Source organism: Capra hircus, chromosome 8 (genome assembly GCF_001704415.2).
Source record: "Capra hircus breed San Clemente chromosome 8, ASM170441v1, whole genome shotgun sequence".
Lineage (NCBI taxonomy): Eukaryota > Metazoa > Chordata > Mammalia > Artiodactyla > Bovidae > Capra > Capra hircus.
This window is the reverse complement of record NC_030815.1, coordinates 44944675-44963301: the sequence shown is the minus strand read 5'-3', so window position 1 is coordinate 44963301 and position 18627 is coordinate 44944675. Positions and strand designations below refer to the sequence as shown.

At 41.7% G+C, this 18627-nt stretch overlaps 1 protein-coding gene and 1 long non-coding RNA gene across 3 annotated transcripts in view; one reads left to right on the top strand and one right to left on the bottom strand.

Annotated features, from left to right (window-relative positions):
* PIP5K1B (phosphatidylinositol-4-phosphate 5-kinase type 1 beta) overlaps positions 1-18627 on the bottom strand; it is a 359464-nt gene that overhangs the window by 24528 nt on the left and 316309 nt on the right. The window lies entirely within an intron of this gene.
* Positions 206-4009, top strand: LOC106502407. The gene is made up of 2 exons (XR_001918436.1): positions 206-3521; positions 3836-4009. It is a non-coding gene; the product is annotated as an uncharacterized LOC106502407 (long non-coding RNA).

Here is an 18627-nt window from a genome sequence, read left to right as displayed (position 1 = left end):
ATTAGTGTAAAGAATCTGCCTGCCTATGCGGGAGATACAAGAGACACAGGTTCCAGTGCTGGGTTGGGAAGATCCCCTGGAGTAGGAAATGGAAACCTACTCCAGTATTCTTGCCTGGAGAATTCCATGAACAGAGGAGCCTGGTGGGCTAAGTCCACGGGGTCCTGAAGAGTCAGAAATGACTAAGCGCACACATACACTAACATTCAGTTCAGTTCAGTCGTTCGGTCGTGTCTGACTCTTTGCGATCCCATGGCCTGCAGCTAACACTGACAGTGTTTAAATTGGGAATTTAGTGACTCAGGAATGTACAGTCTTCCCCCCTACTGAAATAAAAGTTAGTTATATTTTTAACCTGTGGAAATTTTCCATGTGGTTTTCAGGAACAAAATATCTACACACAATGGTGGAAGAGTCTGATGTTGGTGTTAGAAGTGGTGGGCTAGGGGGTCTGGCTGGCAGCCATGTGGGACAGACCTAGCTGGGGCTTTGCCTGGACACCAAGGCTGAGAGCAGGAGAGAAGTCTGACCTCCTCACTCACCTCCCCATCACCAGGACCCATCACCCCTGGGAGCTGAGTTCTCAGCTCACTCCATTGAAAACTCCCACCTAAAGTCACCCCCTGGGCTTCTTGTCTGAGCTTCCCAGATAGGTGACTTATTGAGGTCATTGTACTCCTCAGTCCTCCGTCTTCTGGGCATGACACATAATTCTACTTCTATACATACTTGTTAATTGAAGATACATGAAATAGAATTCTGAGCTCTTCAATATTAAAAAAATTTTCTCAAAAGAATTATATGGATCTTACGAAATCAGGTTCATTTGTAGAACACATAACACAAAATTGTGAGAATCAAGACTAGTAGTAAGAGGAAAGGGAAGCAGGGAATCTCCCATAGGTTTTCCATTTGGTGATATTTGAGAATTTGGAAACTCAGGGGTGAAAGCCACTTCACTTTGGCTTGATAAAATTTCTCTTGAAATTCTAGACACAGAAAAAAAAGTCCTCCTGCTTTTCAAAAACCCAAGATGGGTTATACAAGGTGGGAAACTGTGTGTTTTGATTGATTTTTAAAGATCAAGGTGAATGTGGCCTCTTTCCACTGAGCTGTTGACTTTATATTATAAAGCTTTACAGATTTCTTGGGTTAAATAAACCATCAGGTTTCAAGGGATGCTGCTTGGAGAGGCACTGCATGGTAATGAATGTTGCTCAGGTTATTTTCTGGATCAAAAACAAGGATGCTGTGATGGGCTTGAATTGGCTTTTGCCTTTTGACTGCTAAGATGCCACTCACTAATCCCATGGGTAGGGAGCAGTCCTGCCTGGTTAAGCCTTAGGAGAAAGATGAATGCTTTATCTACTTAAACATCAAACCAGGAAACAAAGTGGTTGCAAAATATGTATAGTTCACATTTAATACAATGCAAAAATCTCTAATGGCTTCTGGGTTATTTTGTAACCATAATTTACTTGATGAGGTTCAAATCTAAGCTTCTCTCATCTTGTCTGAGTTTTTGGTCATGATTTTAAATTATTTCCATCCTAAGATTAAGGGTATAACCAAGATATTCTAGAAGTGCTTTTTCTTTTTAAAATTTAATTTTTTAATAGCATACCACCTGTAGTATAAAATATAGCAAAAAGTAATCCTCCTCCTTTTTTTTGGTCCTTCTGTGATTCAGAGTTCACCTCCCTAGGAGTAAATCCTTTTTGTAAGTATTTTTCAATCTAATATTTGTTTTACTTTTGGAAAATATGAATGAGTCACTAGCATGGTTAAAACCAAATACAAATAGAAAAACAATTAGTTTTCTTTGGGGTTTAACAGGTACATTTATCAGCTTATGGTCACTTGCTCAGTTGTGTCTGACTCTTTGCAACCCTGTGGACTGCAGCTCACCAGATTCCTCTGTCTACGGGATTTTCCCAGCAAGAATACTGGAGTGGGTTGCCATTTGTTTCTGCAGCTATTTTAGCTAAAATATAATGGATTACAGAGAAAATACTATATTTCCTTAATACCATATGGTCAAATTTAATAACATCCATCAAGCATATTAAAAGAAAAGACCTTCTGTTAATTTACCCTGTTTTGCACATGTTAGAATAATATCCTATCTTAGTAAGAAGAATATTCTGAGCATCCTTAAATTTGGGGGACAAAAATGTGATATCCAGAGTATATAAAAAACTCTTGTAGTACAACAGTAAAAAGACAACTCAATTAAAAATGGTCATAGGATATGAATAGACATTTCTCCAAAGATATACAAATGGCCAATAAATGCATGTCAAGATGCTCAACATTATTAGTCATTAGGAAAATGCAAATCAAAAGCACAAGAGATACCACCACTTCACAGCTACTAGGATGGCTATAATAAAAAAGACAGATGATATGGAAAAACTGGAGCCCTCCTACATTGCTGATAGGCATGTAAAATGATGAAGCTAGTTTGGAAAACATTTTGGTGAATCTTCAAAACCATACAACTCAGCAATTCCACTCCTTGGTATATATGTAAGGAAAATGGAAAAATACATGCCTACGCAAAGAATTGCACATGAACACACACAGCAGCATTACTCATAATAGCCAACAAGTGGAAATAACCCAAAAGTCCACCAGTTGATGAATGGATAAGTAATTCATACAATGGAATATTACTTGGCAGTAAATATAGTAAAAGTATTATCTATGCAGCAATATAGGTGGACCTTGGTAAGTGAAAAAATGCTGGTCATAAAGGAACTCATATAGAATGGTGGAGAGATGCTATACTGCAGGCTGGGGAAGCTGGGGACCATCTGCAGAGTCTCAGGGCTAGCGCTGCTGATGCAGGAGCAGAGGTAAGGGGACCTCTATCCTGGAGGAAGGTCTGCCTAGAAAATGCAAACTGCTGGCCCACGGACCCAAGCTGGCTGGGAGAAGTATGTTTTGGGCCCAAAGAGATTTTTTAAAAATTTTGAATGATTGCTAAATTAAGTAACAGGAAATTCCTACAAAATCCAGTCTTCCACAGATTCTAATGAGAAATGAGATGGGCAGGCAACTCCAAGCCCACATTTGTGAGTAGCGATGAGGCTGAGGCATGTCCTCTCCATTGTTCCAGCATCCCTACTGCTGTCTTCTGCGTCACACACCGGGCCTGTTCTCGCCATTGGCATCATCTCTGCCTGGTCCCTCTGTGTGTATGTCAGCCCAACATCCTTACTGCACTGTATGAAGAAGCTGAGGCTTGAGAGGCATAGAAACTTGCTCAAGGTCACACTAGAGTCGAATAGAGCTAGAATATGAACTTTGTTTTCCAATTAAACACCTTTTCTATGGTCACCCCTGATTAAATTTTAGAAATTTGCCAGTGCAGAAATTGAGGGAGCTGAGACCAGTGTGCCTAGGAGCTTGAGGATCATCCCATAAGCCAGCAAAAACAAATGCGGATTTGATGCTTGATGTGAGCTGTGGAGATCTTTTGTTTGAGAAGAGTTATGGCCAGAGAGGTTTGAGGAAAAGTAAGTAGGCAAAATATGCTGTACAAAGCAACATATTTATCTTTCTCAAAAAAGTTAAAATAGAATTACCACACGAGGCAGCTATCTCATATATACCCCAAAGAATGGAAAACAGGGTCTCAGATGTTTGTTCCCTCAGTGTTATGGGCTGAACTGTGGGCTTCCCTCCAGCCTCCATTTGTATCTTTAAGTCCTAACCCCCAGTACTTTAGTATGTGTTGGTATTTGGAGATAGGCTCCTTAAAGAGGTATAATTAAGGTTAAGTGACATAATTGGGATGGTTCTAATTCAGTATGATTTGTGTCCTTACAAGAAGAGGAGGAAGGGATTAGGACTTGGATACACAGAGGAAAGACCATGTGAAGAGGAAGAAGACGGCCATCTGCAAGCCAAGGAGAGCCACCTCAGAGAAAACCAACCTGATTGACACCTTGATCTTGGACCTCTAGCCTCCAGAACTGTGAGAAAATAAATTTCTGTTGTTTAAGCCATTTAGTCTGTGGTACTTTGTTATGACAGCCCTAAAATTAATACATCAATTTCACAGCAGTCTTATTCATAGTAGCCAACAGATGGTATAATTTCACCAACTTCCTCATGTAAGTAGTCAAATTCAAAGAAGAAAGTAGAAGGGTGGTTGCCAGGTGCTGAGGGGAGGGGGAAGTGGGGAGTTGTTTAGTGGGCAAAGAGTTTCAGTTTTTCAAGATGAAAAAGTTCTGGAGACTGGTTGCACAACAATGTGAATATAGTTTGAATGTTGAACTGTTCACTTAAAAATGGTTAAGATGGTAAATTTTGTGTTGTGGGTATGTTACCACAATTTTAAAAAGTAACATATTAAAAATGAATATCTGATAGTTAACAAGAATAGAGGTATATAAGCTTCTACTGTTTAAACACTTAAAAAACACATATAAACATTTAGCCCTGTGTAAACAATTGGGCATTTATAAAGTCACATTAAATGCTCTTGGAATAATCTGACATTAAATAGCAAAAGCTATGTAATCAATTAATCTTTAAAAAAATATTTGTTGTCTTCATTATTCAGTATGTACTGAGTGATATGCAAGTATAGAACTGGCATTTTGCTTCCCTAAAAAGATTAGGTCCTATCTGCTGCCCAAGAAAGGATGAGAATACACTTCAGAGAAACAGATACCTCAGCCGATAAGGCATTACAGGCATGGCTCAGCTGGGAAAAAATCCACCTGCAATGCGAGAGACCTGGGTTGGGAAGATCCCTGGAGAAGGGAAAGGCTACTCACTCCAGTATTCTGGCCTGGAGAATTCTGGGTCGCAGAGTCAGACACGACTGAGCGACTTTCACTTTCACCATCTTTGCTTTGAATTCTGGCTTTTCCTCTTAGCTGTATATGCAATACTGGATGCGGTTCTTAACCCCTCCAGTTACTGGAAACTCCAGTTTCCTACATGTAAAATGAGAGCAACAACACTGAACATGCAGGATTACTGGAGTTACAGCAAACGTCCAACACAAATACCCATTTTTGCACATTGTATTCTAGGCGCCAGGATGCAGTAGAGATTAAACAAAGATCTCTGACTCATGGAACTTACATAGCATTGAGGAAAACAGGTAATGAGAGGAAAATACTTAAAATATATAGTATGTTGGTCAAAAGCACTAAGGAGAAAAATAAGGAGAGGTGAGTGAGCAGCACAGACCATTCCCAAGCAGCACAGTTTCCCTGCTCTGCCACTGGAGTTTTCAGGGCCTTAGGCATGAGTCAGAAACCAGGGGACACAGCCAGGTCCCTATGTCCCATGGGGCACTATCAAGGTCTCTGAAGCCTCATCCCAGCAGGCACAGGCACCCCAACTCCCTTACAGCTCTCTCTAAAGATCACATTCAAACTGCCAACTCTTCCTGGCTTCTCTAACTTTGCTCAAAGACTGTAAGTAGTCAGCTAAATGGTTTCTGACCACTTCCTTTGCATGTCCTGCAGTCTCACACCTTGCTTTTGTTTTGGGTCTCTGCTGAAACTGATAGTCAAAATACTTCATTTTAACATTCTGCTGTTGTTTTTTAGCAAAGAGATTAGTAAAGGTTATACATGAAAATGCTTCACACAAGGACATAAAGTATTATCTGGGCTTTAAGAATCTTTATACTGTATACTTGAATGTGGATGTGTTTGTCCATTGCTACTTAAAAAATTAATGAAGTACAATCCATAAAAGAGTAGGGAGATAATGCAAGAATAAACCATCCAATGTAAATGAACACATCCACAGCCTACAGCAAATTCCTCTTCCCTTGAAGATGCCCCAAGGAGAAAGGTAAAATATGTTCTAAAAGGGATTTTCACTTAAATGTTTATGTCACTGATCGATTTCATGTTTGTTTCTCTCCAGTTCTGACACTGGTAATAGTCTTGCTATTGCTCGGTTTCCTTACTTCACTGTTGACTTCTCGGGCACAAGCCTATTTGGAATTGATTTCTAATGTCTCTGCCTGAGTTTTCCAGATTCCATTTTAGGGGTCACACTCTCTTGGGAGGAGTGCCTTCAAAACTGAGCAATCTAGTCAGAAGGCCTGCCATTTTTCAGCCTCACAGCTTGGGAAGATCCATTTCTAGAAGCAATTTTATGTGAACAGGTTTGAGTCGGGCTGGCTGCCTGGGTTCTGCACCATCAAGTTTTGCCACAATTCCCTCAATTTAGATGGTCTGAGGGCTAATTGCACCTAATTTGCAGCAAGGCGCTCAGGAAACTGTTAATCTATCTAGTTTTTTTCCTCCCTCGTAAAAGCAGAGGCACTGCCAACATTCTTCGGCTGCTCTGGTCTCTGGACACGTCACAAACTTGTCACAGGTTAAGCAGGATAAGGAGGGGGAATTTTATGTCCTAGCTCCCCCTGGGAGCTGACGTTAGTGGCTCTCTGATGCTGCTCAGGCCTCTCTGTCATTTACGAAAATGTTCCTTTCTTTTACCAGCAACATTAGTTTGGCTTCATTGGAGAACATTAGCCTGGCTGGACTGCTGAAAACAGGCATAGGTAATTTTATAGCCTGGAACACTCTGATTTCTTTTTGCAGACCTAATGAGTGTTTTATAGCTGATTCTCATGGGGGCACTTGCTCAGAGAACATATGGTACAAAGCACAGTTTTTGTCTTTCAAAAGTTATCCCCTCACTGCCTTTTTTTGTCAAAGTAATAACATAATATATCATATGATACAGATGACTTATGATAAACAACCTCCTGCTCCCGCCCGTACCTCAGTCATCTCCCCAAGGGCAGCGCCTTTCACCATTTCTCTTTTTAGCCCTTCTGGTGGTTTCCTTCATATCTTTTGATGAATCAGGGTATAAAATATATTATCAACCCAAGGCAGCATCTATTGATTCAATACAAAGGATGTTTGCCTCCTCCTACTCTGCACTTCCTCCCAACATTTACTATTTCAGTTTTATTTATTGTGTAACTGTAAATCATATACTTAATAACCTTTTCTACTCCATCAACCATATACCATATATTTTTAATTTCCCACATTATTTAATCTTTGTCCTTGCCTTCCCACTGTGTCATAGCTATTAATATTTATATTCCTTTATTCTTATCTTATAGCTATAACCAATTTTTCTGTGCTTTGTCCATGGATTGATTCTAAAAATAGAAAATCGCTCCATAGAGTTTATTATTATGACTATTGAAAATCTTCTTAATGCCTAGGCAACACTGAGTTAGGTTTACATTTTCCTCTCTAGATTCAAAATCATGATTGCTGGGCCATGCGAAGAAACATGTTTCCAACATCAAGGTTAAATGAAGTCTTTTAAAATCTTTGCTTAAATTTATACCCTGTTTTAGGCTGCTTCATGTTTGGAGGTTTTTGCCCTTTAGAAATGGACTGAGTGCCATGGGAATAAACCTAGGGAGTATCTGGACTAAGGGTGAAGGCCTGAATACAAGCCCTGCTTCTTCGATTATTAGTTACAATACTGGGCAAGCCTGACCCTGAGCTCCCAGCTCCTCCTCTTCAAGTGAGAATGCAGTCCCCACCGAGCCCACCTCCCAGGGCTGTCAATCAAGAGGACTGAGTCAGACCCTGCAAGTGAGAGAAAGGCCGACAGAGGTTGATGCTCTTCTGTCTCAATGACCCAGGGCACCACTGTGACTTCTACCTCTGGGACTCTGTTTGCTTCCTGGGGGATGGTAGGTGTGTCTGAGGAGGTCGGCTTTATTGTAACACTGGGGAAGAATTCTTTTTCTGCTAGGTTAAGTTTAGCTACCTACCGGAATACTGACTGATGATAAGAAACGTGGACAGGAAAGTTCTCGCAGAGAAAACCCACAAGTACAGCCTAGTCTCACGTAAAGGCTACAAATACTTGTTCAGTCCTAGAGACACATGCGCTTAGGAGCAGGTCCCTCCCTGAAGGACTCAGGCACTTCTGATGTGATGGTCAAGCCAAGGTCACGTGCATGTCTTAGAAAAGCTCACTTCTGGCTGGCGTGGCTCGGGGGCAGAGGCTGCTCCAGGGTGTAGAGTTCTGAAGCCCTGGCACGGGGTTCCCAGCTACAGCTGGGAGAGTGTCGGCCTGCAGCAAATCTCATGCCCTTGCCAGGATGAGCATCTCCTTTACACGAGCTCCTGGGTTGACTGTATAGGCACATCTGCAAGACCCCTGGTGTGGACCCAGAGCACAGGGAAGCCCTTGGCCATGGCTACTGCATACAGAACACCACCCACCTTCCTAACCTGCCCTGCCAGGCTTTCAGCAGGATCTGCTGCTTTCTGTCTTTTCTCCTTTTCAGCCACGAGCATGGCTGCGGCTCTTCCACGCTCTCCCACTTTGGCTATTTTTAGACAGGGAGGCTGCCTGTATCTAATGAAGGCAAGCAGAGCGGCAGGCTCTCTCTCTGGAATCGAATGACGGCCACCTATGGGTCTAGTGCTGGGGCTTAACTCTCCTCTGTCCCTGCGTTAAGTGTCGCCCGAGGCACAGAGACCGCTGGAGACCCAGTGCAGAAAGCTGCGCTTTGAACCGGCAGGGGAAGAGAGCAGCAAACAGCATGCTGCCTGGTCTATTAGTTCTGGGGACAGGAAGCCACAGCTGCTGGGAGAGCTGAAACAGCTGAGCTCCTGCCACCAGCAGCCTCAGAAGCAGGCAAAGGAAGGAGGCAGGGCCCTCCCTTTGAGGAAAGCATGTGTGCATCTGTGGGTGGTGGCTGGAGGGAGAATGCTTTCAAGAAAGAACCTCCATCCAAGTTCAAGGAACTTTTCCACCATCTATCTCTAGGAGATTTTATTTTTCTTTTCAACATCCTCCCACACACACTTTAAAGCTAGCAGTCCTCCTCAAATGGTGACGTTTATACTGTGATGACTGCATTACAGACATTATTTCATTTAATCATCAGAGATCACCCTGTTAGGCTGGGTCTCTTCCTAGTTATTTTGTACATGTGAGTTTTACGGCTAACGTGTCTAACCACAGTTAATAAATGGTGGTACTGGATTTGAACCAGGCCTGACTGGGGAGCTATGCCATGTCCTATACATGTTGCCTCAAGCTGTCTAAGCACTGAGGAGAATTAGTCCTTTGCTGTGCTCCTAAGCTATCTCCAGCAATAATGATTCAGTTATAAAAGAAAAAAAGAGATATATAAATCTGTTTCCAAATGACAAATCTATTATCATAAATCAGTCTTGATTACCTGACTTGAGAGGCAGGAATAGATATGAAAGAAGAGCAAAAAGAATTTTTGATAGCCCCCCATGGGTTCAGTCACTTCAGTTGTGTCTGACTCTCTGCAACCCCATGGACTGTAGCCCACCAGGCTCCTGTGTCCATGGGATTCTCCAGGTAAGAATACTGGAGCGGGTGGTTATGCCCTCCTCCAGAGGATCTTCCCAACCCAGGGATCGCACTCACATCTCCTGCACTGCAGGTGGATTTTTTTTTTTTTAACCACTTAGCCTCTGGGGAAGCCCCTGGATACCTTATACACAGAAATTAATTTGAGATGGACCACAGACAAAATGTGAAAGCTAACGCTTCTCTGGTGGCTCAGTGGTCAAGAATCTGCCTGCCAGTGTAGGAGACAGGCTTGATCCCTGAACCAGGAGGATTCCACATGCTGCATGGGACAGCTAAGTCCATGGGCCACAACTACAGAGTCTGTGCTCCAGACCTGAGAGCCACAACCACCGAGTCCACGTGCCGTAACTACTGAAGCCTGTGTGCCTACAGCCTGTGCTTCTCAACAAGGGAAGCCACCCTAATGAGAAGCCAATAAACCACAGCTAGAGAGCAGCCACTGTTTGACACAACTAGAGACAAGCTCACACAGCAGTGAAGACTCAGCACAGCCAAAAACAAAAATAAATGTGAAGGCTAACACCATTAAGCTTCTAGAATAAAACAAAGGGGAATGTTGCCTTGACCTTGGGTAGTCATGTCTAGGAAGGGACAGAAGGGAACTTCTGGTAGGACAGGAATTTTCTTTATCTAGATCTGGGAGATGGTTACTGGAATGTACACATTTGTCAAAATTTATGGAATTATATAAGATCTGTGCATTTTGCTATATACAAATCATATTTCAACAGTGAACTGTCCACATCAAAAAACTACCTGCTTTTCTATTTACAAAACTATAAATCATCCATTCAAACATACACCAAGTGCTGACTTCACCCACTTACTGTGCTAAAAGTGAAAAGTTGGTAAACAGTTCACACATGGCTGAATCACTGACTTAAGGAGCTTTCAAGAAAGTTGGTGAGGCATACATACCAAGGAAACCAGAATTGAAAGAGACATGTGTACCCCAATGTTCATCACAGCACTGTTTATAATAGCCAGGACATGGAAGCAACCTAGATGTCCATCAGCAGATGAATGGATAAGAAAGCTGTGGTATATATACACAATGGAGTATTACTCAGCCATTAAAAAGAATACATTTGAATCAGTTCTAATGAAGTGGATGAAACTGGAGCCTATTATACAGAGTGAAGTAAGCCAGAAAGAAAAACACCAATACAGTATACTAATGCATATATATGGAATTTAGAAAGATGGTAATAATAACCCTGTATGTGAGACAGCAAAAGAGACACAGATGTATAGAACAGTCTTTTAGACTCAGGGAGGGAGAGGGTGGGATGATTTGGGAGAATGGCATTGAAACATGTATAATATATGAAATGAATTGCCAGTCCAGGTTTGATGCATGATACAGAATGCTTGGGGCTGGTGTACTGGGATGACCCAGAGGGATGGTATGGGGAGGGAGATGGGAGGGGGGGTTCAGGATGGGGAACACATGTATATCCATGGCAGATTCATGCTGATATATGGCAAAACCACTACAATATTGTAAAGTAATTAGCCTCCAATTAAAATAAATAAATTTATATTAAAAAAGAATTACTTATATGTATCATTATCATCAAAAACACAAGAAGATCCCCACTCAAAACAACAAAAAATGAAAAACCTTGCCAAAGTAATTTCTTGTGGACTTCATAAAACTGAACAATTTTCATTCTTCTTGTAAGACGTCTTTTCCTGTTCATATTTGGTAGAGTCTAAAACCAGAATTGGTTCTCTCCGCAGAGCTCTTGTCTATGAAGTTGAGAGAGAATATAGTTAAGTAGGTCCCAGAGGTAAGGCTTAGGGCTTCCTTGGTGGCTCAGATGGTAAAGAATCTGCCTGCAATGTGGAGACCCAGGTTCAATCCCTGGGTTGGGAAGATCCCCTGGAGAAGGAACTGGCAACCCACTCCAGACCTGGAGAATCCCATGAACAGAGGAGCCTGGAGGGCTACAGTCCATGGGATCCAAAGAGTCAGACATGACTGAGCCGCTAACATACACACAGAGGTAATGCTTAGGGGGATAAAAAAGACTCTAATATGAGTAGTCCACAAAACCCCGAGGTGAGTGGCTTGCACTGAAAACTGTTCTCTAGCTAGAGAAACACACCACAAAGGCAGCAGGAACTGGAAACCCTTTAATTCACAAGAGACTCACAGCTTCCATGGAATGTGGAAGAATAAGCTAGAACAGGAGGCAGGGCAGATGAATTCCGGTACTAACTCAGCAATAAGTGTGGTGTGTGCTCTCTTTGGGTAAGCTGTTTAGCTGCCTGGAGTCCCAGTTTCCTCCTCTGTAAAAATCAGGGCTTTGAACTTGGTGAGGTCCTTCCAGCTTTCGAAAGCTTTGATCCTTAGCCTAGTTGGCCCTCCTTCAACTTCCTCAGAAAACCAAGCCTGAGGTCACAGCAGTCTATCAGGAATACAGTATGCAGAAATGGAGATGCCCATGCTGTATAAGCTAATGGAACCACTAAGGGTTTAAGATAAAGTAAACAAATAATTCTCAACCACAGCACCCTTAACCTCTACACTGCACCTCAATGGCATAACTCCCACAGATGGGGTCTGTAGTCAGATATTCTGCAGTCTCTTTACACTTGCTTCCTATCAGGACTGGAGAAAACAAATCCAGAAAAAGTAAGCCTTATTCAGAGATGATACTATAGGTTAAACTGTGTGCCTCTAAAATTTGTATGTTGACAACCTAGCCCCCAGTAGCTCAGAATGTGACCTTATTTGGGCAAAGGGCAATTGCAGATGTAATTAAGATGAGGTCATAAGAGGAGATTTAACAGACATACACACAGGGAGAAGGACATGTGAAGATGAAGGCGGAGATCAGGTGAAGCCTCTCTAAGCTAAGGAATGTCAGGGACTGACAGGGAATCACCAGAAGCCAGGAGACAAGCATGAAACAGATTCATCCCCATGGTCCTCAGAAGCAAGCAGCGCTGTGAACATCTCAGACTCCTGGCCTCCACAACGGTGAGAAAACACACTTTTGTTGTTTAAGCCACATGGCGTATGGTGCTAGCAAACTAGTACAGGTGTTATAAATGCTTAAAGGACAGCCCTGCCTGGCCAGGGGGCTGGCTCAGTAGCTTTCTCTCCTGTTCCTTAGCCCATAGCACAGCAGAGCAAGGTTACTGGTGATAAGTCGCTTCAGTCACGTCTGACTCTTTGCAACCCCATGGACCACAGCCAGCCAGGCTCCTCTGTCCATGGAATTCTCCAGGCAAGAATACTGGAGTGGGTTGCCATGCCCTCCTCCAGGGGATCTTCCTGACCCAGGGATCGAACCCGAGTCTCTTACCCCTCCTGCATTGGCAGGTGAGTTCTTCACCACTAGTGCCACCTAGGAAGAACCACCAGTAACCTCAACCTTCAGGAAATTTATAATTTGGGTACCTGAAAAGAGTATTTACCATTCCTCCTCTTTTCTAAACACCACATTTCCTATTTTTAAAAAGCAAGTAACCAAATATTTGTTAAGCCTGTATTATCTAACCAGGAATCTTCAGATAGCGTTTGTGACTTAGCTATCGGACTTCACTCAGGTCCTCCTTATGTCAGTATGCTAAACATGTACAGGGTGGAAATGACCACTGTTAGCAAGTAAGTGGCATCCTTCAGTCCAAACCCATATTACTACCAGTCTGCAGAAGCTACTGGAAAGAATATGAGAAAAGATTAGAAGGTAGCTTTACAATCACATATGTACACTGTAATTAGCACTGTTCAGGGCTATTGGAAAACCATAAGCACCATTGATTTTTAGTGGGCCTCCTAGCTTCAGAGAGGTGCAGAATGACTGGAAGGTTTCTCATATGTGGCCAGGCCAATGCCAAATTAATTATAAGCTCTGACTTGAATAATTGGAAAATGTCACAGAAACTACTGGCCTCTGCTGGATAGGTCAGTACCCTGTCTTGAGTCATTAGGAACATAAGCAGTTTAGGGAGAGAGAAGAGCCCTAGTTTGCAAAAGATGGGAGGTGGCTGGCTGAGATGGGGGAGGTAAACGAATACTGCCCTCTCTGAGAAGAACTGGGACTCATTCTACCTCAAACCATGGCTCAGGTTTAATTATTTCTGACAGCGGTCCTTTCATACACCAAAGCCCTTCCTGTAAGTTAAGGTATAAACTAGGTGCTTTAGAACCAAAGGTCAGGACACCCCTGTAGTTACAACAGTGGCTCTCCAATGACCAGGCACTAGAATGTACAGGACCAGTAAGCTGCTGTTTTACCAACCTGCTGTTCCTGCAGCAGTTGCTCCTAGAACCTATAGTTTAAGAAATATTGCCACACACACACACACACACCCCACCCCCACCCCCATCCTCCCCCCTCCACTTATAAGATAAGTAAGTCCTGAGGATGAAGATGGAGTGGATGGCATGGTGACTGGAGATAATGAAGGACAGGGAAGCCTGCTGTACTGCAGTTCACAGAGTTGGAAAGAGTTGAATAGAACTTAGCAACTTAGCAACAACAAAACTGTTATGCCTTAAAGTTGCAGAGAGTAGATCTTAAAAACAAATCAAACTAACTAAAATAGGCACAAACATAGTCCCTACCTTTAGTAAACAAAACCAACTCAGCTTCACACACACACACAAAAAGCAAAACAAAAAGTAACTGTGAGGCGACAAATTAATTTGCTTGATACAGTAATCATTTCACTATGTACAGCAAATTATTATGTTGATGCCTTAAATATATACCATTTTTATTAAAGATATATGCTGTAAAAACAGTTCGAGGGGAGAACAGTTTGTAATCACCCATGCAAAACAGGAAATATATAAATTCCAAATATATTTAGCATGATAAAACTTTGATGAATTGCATGTGTATCATTTCCTATTTAAGTCTTGGGAAACTACTATTTTAGAGAAATTGATCATCGGCATTCAAATTAATGTATCAGATAGTCATAAATAAATACTAAAATCCCCCCGAAAAGGAAAAAAAAAACTCAAACTGGCTTAACAGAATGGTAGAGCAGTGGAGATGTACAGTCTAGACGTGGTGTGGTGTGTGTCTGCGAATGACTGGACAAGAATGGCCCATCCTGGGGAGCCTGGCAAAGCATGAGGAGGATGTAGGTCACTGCTGAAGGGCCTTACCCACACCTTCAAGGACTGACACTGGCATTGCCCTGCAGCTGGTATTGAGAGGGCCTGGAAGGGTCGGCACCCGGCTCTGTAGGCTGGACCTAATTGATGTTCAGGGGCTCTGAATGTGACTGACTTTACTGGATCAGATATGAGGCATTTACCACGTGTCACACACAAGAAATCCTACCTTCCAGAAAGCACACATAAGTCAACTAATAAATGATTAGGCACTTTCCAAAACATCATAGAAAGGTAACCCATTATTTCACACTGTTCATATACCTGACACTTTGTTATGTGTAAATGTGCTTTGCAGTCTGCAAATGCAAATAATAATGTTTAAAAGCTGTCACTGAACGTACACCCTTTCCCATTTATTCTTCCTACTCTGGAGAAGTCTATATTATCCACTTTAGGGGTTTGATTTAAGCTCTAGTTATTTTGGATAATGCCTATCTTTCATATGGCATGACTACATCCTATTAAACATGAAATTTCTCAGTGGCTATTAATAAAAATGCTCTCAAAGTACTTACCATTTAGAGTCCCCCACACCATTTCCTTAGATGATGTAGTTATATGACATGTGAGTTGATTTAGGAAGACGTACCTGAAAGCTTTGATTCTCCCCTTGTGGTTTCCCTTTCTAACCAGTGTCATTTAGCTGCAACTTGGGCATTTATTCCATCTGAGATTATTCTTTATCCATATAATAACTTTCCTTATTTATCACAGGTTGATGTGAATAATTTATATGCAAATGTCTACTATGCTCCTTGCCCTTGGAAGGTCCTCTGCTCCAATAAAGCTGGAGGGGCCTAAATATACTTCCTCATGTCCCCCTGTCTCTAACAATAAAAGCATTTCTGAGAATTCAGTCTCAGAAATTATAAAGTCTGTCACTTGTGTTGAATACATATTAGCTGTTATTAATATGATCACTAAAGATAATTATGTATTTTTATGGACTTCATTTTTTGGGGCTCCAAAACCAATGCAGATGGTGACTGCAGCCATGAAATTAAAAGACGCTTACTCCTTGGAAGGAAAGTTATGACCAACCTAGATAGTATATTCAAAAGCAGAGACATTACTTTGCCAACAAAGGTCTGTCTAGTCAAGGCTATGGTTTTTCCAGTGCTCATGTATGGATGTGAGAGTTGGACTATGAAGAAAGCTGAGCACTGAAGAATTGATGCTTTTGAACTGTGGTTTTGGAGAAGACTCTTGAGAGTCCCTTGGACTGCAAGGAGATCCAACCAGTCCATTCTGAAGATCAGCCCTGGGATTTCTTTGGAGGGAATGATGCTGAAGCTGAAGCTCTAGTACTTTGGCCACCTCATGCGAAGAGTTGACTCACTGGAAAAGACTCTGATGCTGGGAGGGATTGGGGGCAGGAGGAGAAGGGGGCGACCGAGGATGAGATGGCTGGATGGCATCACGGACTTGATGGGTATGAGTCTGAGTGAACTCCGGGAGTTGGTGATGGACAGGGAGGCCTTGCGTGCTGTGATTCACGGGGTCGCAAAGAGTCGGACACGACTGAGCGACTGAACTGAACTGAAGGAGTGGTGTACTGGTAAATGTTTAACAACTAGAATTTTGGGGAAAAGTGTATGTGTATATATGTTTATATCAAACTTTATTGACAAAAAATGTGTAACACAGAGTGTAAAAATAATAATATAATATGCAGTAGTCTTTACTGTAAACTCCATATAAGCAATTGATGGTAACATAATGCTTTTGTTGATTTTTGTAGAACTTCTACATCCACAGTCACTTTGTGACTGCAACTGATGACCATGTATTTTTAACATGATGTTGGTTGGTATTTTCCTTCACATTAATAAGACAAAAATGAAATAAAGACATCTGTAAGAAGTTCACTCATTTGTTAATGATATGAGCTACTGCTCTGATGAATGGAAAAATAGTTTTCAAATAATGGAAGACTACTTCAATTTTTATGCTATTGACAATGCAAAGGCTATAGATATGACAACCTTGAAGGCTTAAAAGGAGATAATCAATAAAACAAATCTAGTCCTAACTTATACTGCTTGACAACTGCTGTGGAATAAGTACTTCTACTTTAGTTTACCAATGTGATGTCACTGAATGAGGAGTTGGAATGAAATGCACTGTAGGTGACTACCTAGCATTCCCACCATACACATCCAACCTACATAAAAAACCTTAAGGTTAAATAACAATAGGCATGTAGCAATTAGAAGGGGATCACTTTTGAGTATTACCTTTTAAAATATACAACTTGATTTACTTGTAAATTTGTCTAATTTAATTTCTAAATTAAATTTATTACTGTGGTCAAGAATCCCTTAGAAGAAATGGAGTAGCCATCATAATCAACAAGAGAGTCTGAAATGCAGTACTTGGATGCAGTCTCAAAAATGACAGAATGATCTCTGTTCGTTCCCAAGGCAAACCGTTCAATATCATGGTAATCCAAGTCTATGCCCCTACCAGTAATGCTGAAGAAGCTGAAGCTGAACGGTCTATGAAGACCTACAAGACCTTCTAGAATTAATACCCAAAAAAAGATGTCCTTTCATTGTAGTTGACTGGAATGTAAAGTAGGAAGTCAAGAAACACCTGGAGTAACAGGCAAATTTGGCCTTGGAGTACAGAATGAAGCAGGGCAAAGGCTAATAGAGTTCTGCCAAGAGAATGCACTGGTCATAGCAAACACCCTCTTCCAACAACACAAGAGAAAACTCTACACATGGACATCACCAGATGGACAGCACCAAAATCAGATTGATTATATTCTTTGCAGCCAAAGATGGAGAAGCCCTATACAGTCAGCAAAAACAAGACCAGGAGCTGACTGTGGCTCAGATCATGAAATCCTCATTGCCAAATTCAGACTTAAATTGAAGAAAGTAGGGAAAACCACTAGACCATTCAGGTATGACCTAAATCAAATCCCTTACGATTACACAGTGGAGGTGAGAAATAGAGTTAAGGACAAGATCTGATAAAGTGCCTGAAGAACTACGGACGGAGGTTTGTTACATTGTACAGGAGACAGGGATCAAGACCATCCCCATGGAAAACAAATGCAAAAAAGCAAAATGGCTGTCTGGGGAGGCCTTATAAATAGCTGTGAAAAGAAAAGAAGTGAAAAGCAAAGGAGAAAAGAAAAGCTATACCCATTTGAATGCAGAGTTCCAAAGAATAGCAAGGAGAGATAAGAAAGCCTTCCTCGGCGATCACTGCAAAGAAATAGAGGAAAACAACAGAATGGGAAAGTCTAGAGATCTCTGCAAGAAAATTAGAGATACCAAGGGAACATTTCATGCAAAGATGGGCTCGATAAAGGACAGAAATGGTATGGACCTAACAGAAGCAGAAGATATCAAGAAGAGGTGACAAGAATACACAGAAGAACTGTACAAAAAAAGATCTTCATGACCCAGGTAATCATGATAGTGTGATCACTCATCTAGAGCCAGACATCCTGGAAAGTGAAGTCAAGTGGGCCTTAGGAAGCATCACTATGAACAAAGCTAGTGGAGGTGATGGAATTCCAGTTGAGCTATTTCAAGTACTAAAAGATGATGCTGTGAAAGTGCTGCAATCAATATGTCAGCAAATTTGGAAAACTCAGCAGTGGCCACAGGCCTGGAAAAGGTCAGTTTCATTCTAATCCCTTAGAAAGGCAATGCCATAGAATGCTCAAACTACCACGCAATTGCACTCATCTCACACGCTAGCAAAGTAATGCTCAAAATTCTCCAAGCCAGGCTTCAGCAATATGTGAACCATGAACTTCGAGAATTTCAAGCTGGCTTTAGAAAAGGCAGAGGAACCAGAGATCAAGTGGCCAAAATCTGCTGGATCATCGAAAAAGCAAGAGAGTTCCAGAAAAACATCTATTTCTGCTTTATTGACTATGCCAAAGCCTTTGACTGTGTGGATCACAATAAACTGTGGAAAATTCTGAAAGAGATGGGAATACTAGACCACCTGACCTGCCTCTTGAGAAATCTGTATGCAGGTCAGGAAGCAATAATTAGAACTGGACAGGGAACAACAGACTGGTTCCAAATAGGAAAAGGAGTGCATCAAGGCTGTATATTGTCACCCTGCTTCTTTAA